The following is a 5,361-nucleotide window of genomic DNA, read 5'->3' on the forward strand; positions in this document are numbered from 1 at the left end:
CTTCCCAATTCTTAGCTTCCTGAAAATAGACAAAGACAATAGATTTATATTTACTCTTAAATCACATAATGCCTTACCAACATAATGATTTCCAAATAAACATGGGATAGTGAAACTCTTTGGGTCCTTTAACTTTGGAGGTAATTTACTCGTAAACATAGTTGTACACCCTTCAGTGAGAGTAATAGTCTCATATTCTCCCAATTTACTTCTTTGACAGTATGTCTTTCATAAATTTCACATAATTGGGCATTTTCTCCAAAACTTCTACTAACGGTATGTTGATATGGAGATGCTTCAAAACCTTCAAAAATATTTTGAACCGAACATCCTGTTTAGAATTATGGAATTGCTAAGGAAAAGGTAGAGGTGGTCTTCCTTCAGGTTTCTGATACTGTTTTGTTGTGGCATTCTTTTTGGCAACACGATATGATTCTACCATAGCATTTTGCTACTTACCCTTTTTAGGTGCAGTATGTTTCTTAAATGGTTCTAGGATCTTTACATGGTTGTTGTTCACGTCATCCTCTCCTGCCGTGGAATCTTAAGCAACGTCATCAAGATGATTTTTGCTTCTAAGAGTGATGGCCTTACACTATTCCTTCCTTTGTGATCTCGAATTCTTGGTATCACTTGGCAAGGCTCCTTGTGGTTTTGAATTTAAAGCATTCACTATTGCTCCACTTGATTATCAAAAGTTCAAAGGGATGCAGCTTGACTCTGAATTAGAGCATCATTCTTGGCCATATTCCTTCAGCAAGGCTTCAATAGATGACGGTGATGATGAAGTCGATACCTGACCTTAATGGACATTTTGTCACATTATAGGTTAAGTATAACTAGGTGATGCACTGATGGCATTCTATCTTGCCACATTGTTAAGATTCCCCATGCCTTGATTATTCCAACTAAAATTTGGATGCTGTTTCCACCCTAAATTGTAGGTGCTGGAATAGGGGTTATTATCCCAGTTAAAATTACCCATGTAGCACACAACTGTTGGATTTACTAGGCAGGTCAAACACATGGTCTTCACCACAATAAACACATGCTTGCTTGACTGCTTTCATCTCCTAAACTGTAGTTGGTCTCTTCATTATTTTGATCATATTAGTTAAAGATGATACTTGGGCAGTCAATGAAGTGATTGCATCTAGCTCCATGGTACTGCATCCAGCTCCATGGTACCAACAACTTTCTTACTCGTCTAAACTTTCGTGGTAGGATATTAATAATCATTGTTGGCTATCTTTTCCAAAATCTTATATGCTTCATTATAAGATCTATCCAATAAAGTACCATTGGTGGAGGCATCGAATACCATCCTCGTACACACATTCATTCCATTATAAAATATCTCTATCTATTTTTAGTGTTGGGATCCATGTATCGGACATTTTCGAAGTAATTCTTGAAATCGTTCCTAAGCTTTATATATCATTTCATCCTCTAATTGCCGAAAAGATGTGATGTCCTTTCCAAGCTTGGCATTCATATTTGGGGGATTATACCATAGCAAAAATCTCTAGCAAAGATCATTCTATGACGCCATTGTTCCCGATAGCAAAGCATTCAGCCACGCTATTGCACGATCTCTCAAAGAATATGGAAACAGTTTAAGCCCAAAGCGTCTTCAAGAACACCCTGTTGTCTAAACGAGTCATAGACCTCTAGAAAAAGGTCTTAAATACAGTCTTGGATCTTCAGTGGGTAATCCACCAAATTGTCCTACTATTTGCAACATTTGAAACATTACTAATTTCAGCTCCAAATGCTGAGCTTGTATTTGTGGTTAGATTATCCCTAGATTTAGGACACCCAAAATTGGCACAACATGCTTTCGTATTGGTCTGTCACGATCATCTATCACACGATGAATAGGAAGATTAGCATTCTGATCATTTGGATTATAGTTGAGACCATAATCATTCTGACCAGGATCATTCCATTCCCTGGCCATGTTTCGCAGTTCTTTTCTCATTCTTCATAAAGATCTTTTGATCTCTGGGTCAAAAGTATACTCTTTTTTAGCATGAATGCCTTTTCTTATACACTGACGGCACTGTAAAAGTTAAATACAACTAAGTTAAGTAAAACAAATGGGACTAAGTAAAATAACAAAACCAAATTTCACCAAATTGTCGATCCCTAGCAATAACGCCAACAACTTGTAGCGTGTGAAATGATATGTGAATTGTGCAAGTATACACGTCAAATCAAGTAATGAAGTGATAAGTGAGATCATTTACACAAGGATCAGATTAGATATAAAAGTGTTTAAGTTATTATAATGAATTACGATTAATACTATGACAAAACCAAGATAAGTATGAAGTGGTAAATTAAAAAAACAATGATGTGTGCGAAATGTATACTAACTAATACTGGAAAATACTAAGACAAAGCCAGAGTAAAAGTGCAATGGAAATTACGGGAATAACTACGTGAATAATATGTAGAAAAATAAATAAATAACTAAAAATGTTATAGAAAAGATACTACGACAAATGAATAAGCATTTATGATGTCGATTTGGAAGGTTTGGATTACTAAGAATCTGCCCTTACTTTCAGTAATGCCTCAGCAAAATTGTACTCGTTCTACTACTCAGAAGAGACATAAAGTGATCTACTTTTTTCGAGAGCAAGATCTTAAGGATTTACCCTAGGAAAAAAGCTTATAAAAAGCCAAAGGATGAAACTATTGCGTGTAAAAAATGCAAATCTGCAAGTGTACACGTATATTCAAGTAATATAATGATGAGTGAGTATCGTCTCCACAGGGATCGAAAGTTTATTTGAATTGGTGAGTATTATTGAGGAATTAACGAATGAATTTGTGCAAAGGAAACATAGTATAAATTGGTGAAAGGAATTGATGAATGAACTAATAGTATCAATTATAACTAAAAAATGACCAAACAATCTAAAAGTCATGGCAATTCAAAAGGAACAAGTAGAGAATATTAATGATAAAGGTTGGAATTCATATTCAAATCCATCTAAATTCTTAACATGCAATCAACTATTTAGAGAGCTTGCATGCATGTATTCCAAATAAACAAGAATCGGATGAAACAATAATCTTAACCAAAATCATATCATGAGCATCAGAGATAATTCAATATTCACCCAAATAATTCCAACCCGAAGATAATAAGCTCATGGGTTGGGCAATGAAATCCAAAATTAAATCATTCATCAACATACTTCAAGGTTTACGAATCATAGAATTCAAAACCAATAAAACAAAACAAATGAGGAACTATAGGAAGTTCTTGTTGCACTCTAACTTCTTATCAAGATTCTACGCAAAACCTAAGGTAGATTTCTCTTCCCCTTCTTCGCGTCTGTGATCTCCCTTTTCTTTTAGCTGTTCCTCTCTTTTTCACTTCTAAATTATTCCACTAGATTATGTTGTAGAGAGAGTAATGACTCTCTTTCTTTTATTTTCTCCTCACAATCCATGTGTGTTATCCTCTCTTCTTTATCCTCCTCTTATAAGGGTAGTTTCGTCCCTTTCAACACACATATTTTGCTCCTCTTTTTCAGGGTGATCTATCTATTACACGTATAGCTAGCTGAGAGTGACGTGGATTTAGTGTTGCGTCATCTTCCTAGAATTGCCATGGCATTTCTGTTGGCAATCTATCCCACCATTTTCCTTGACAATGTTTCACCTCCTTCATTCTCTTTTCCTCTTCCTCTTTTCCTTCTTCTTGCCTCTTTCATCCTACTTGCACCAACTACCAAACCTCTTTCCAGCAATTAAAAGTAACATAAATTTACTATTGAAACACAATCCAAGCTTTAGTATGTAATGCTCTAGTAATAAGTCTAAAATGCAAATATATTTTCTTAATTACAAGCAAATGATTCAGTTTAGAGGCATGAAATATAACTCTTTTCAAGATTTATCACAAACCTAAAAAGGGGAACAAAAAAGAACAACTAGAAGGAGGAAACCCTAAAGTGGAAAACAACAAAAAAGGAGACCTGGAGGCAAAAAATAGAGGGTAGCGGCTAAGTAGACACGAAAAGAGAAAACCGAATGTAGTCCCTCTCAGTCACCAAAGGACAATGTTCTGCTCGATTGTGGATTGGTTTGTTGGGAACCATTTTTCCTATGTTCTTCCATTATTTCTTAATTTGTTCTTCTATGATTTGATTTGATTGAAACAGTGTTAGATGATATTTTGGATTTAAATTTTAGTTGCCAACCCATGAGCTAAATCTCATAGGGTTGGGATTACATGATGAAACATTTATTTTTTTAATGGTTGAAGCATATATATAATTTAATGTATTGTTTCATTCAAAAAAAATATTTCTAAATTGTATATGTAACACCCCGAACCCGAGACCATCGCCGGTGTCGGACACGAGGGGTTAACGAGACAAATCCTCTTAAAGTGCCGACCAATTTGGCCTTTCCAGACAGGCTGGAAAACTGCGTCACTGTCGCCTTAAAAATCATATCTCGAGTTTCAAAACTCAGAAACTGATTCCGTAAATTTTCCCTGAATTTAAACTCATATATCCATCCATGGATTTATTTCTAGAATTTTTGGTCGGGCCAATTGGTACAGTTTATTAGTTAAAGTAACCCATGTTACAGGGGTCGACTACACTGCCTTCGCGCGTTACAACTTGAATATCTCTCTGTACAGGGCTTTAATACTGGTTCCGTTTGTTTCTAATGAAACTAGACTCAAAATGGAATCTGCACATATAAGGCATGACTTCTAATTCTTTCTGGATAATTTATAGTAAATTTTCAAAGTTACGACAGGGGACCCAGAAACAGTCCTGGCCCTGTCTCACGAGAACTTTAATATCTCTCGGTATACTGTTCATATGATCGTTTCGTTACTTTCATATGAAAATAGACTCGTCAAGGTTCGTTTACAAAACTTATTCACTATTTAATACCAATCCTACAAATTTTGGCGATTTTTCAAATCCGCACCACTGCTGCTGCCAGCATCTATTTTCAAGGTAAACTTTACCTATCTTATGGTTTCCATGGGCCAACTAAAATTTTGACATACATAGGTCCACATATGATCATATTTAGCCATTCCAATGGCTGATCATGTGACCAACACTCTCATTCCAAACCATAATCACATCATGAAACCAAATATAATTACAAAGCACAAATGGTCAAATTCCATCCTCCACTTTCACGAACCATTTTCGCATGGCCGTATACATATACATCACAAAGAACTTAAAAACAATCGAGGGTAGTCCTATACATGCCATATCCAAAGTTCAACCAAAAGAGTACCAAAAGGGGTTTGATAGTGTGGATGACTTCACTTCAATGAACCCGAATCCGATCGCTAACGAGCAAAAT

Source organism: Gossypium arboreum, chromosome 12 (genome assembly GCF_025698485.1).
Source record: "Gossypium arboreum isolate Shixiya-1 chromosome 12, ASM2569848v2, whole genome shotgun sequence".
Taxonomy (NCBI): Eukaryota; Viridiplantae; Streptophyta; class Magnoliopsida; order Malvales; family Malvaceae; genus Gossypium; species Gossypium arboreum.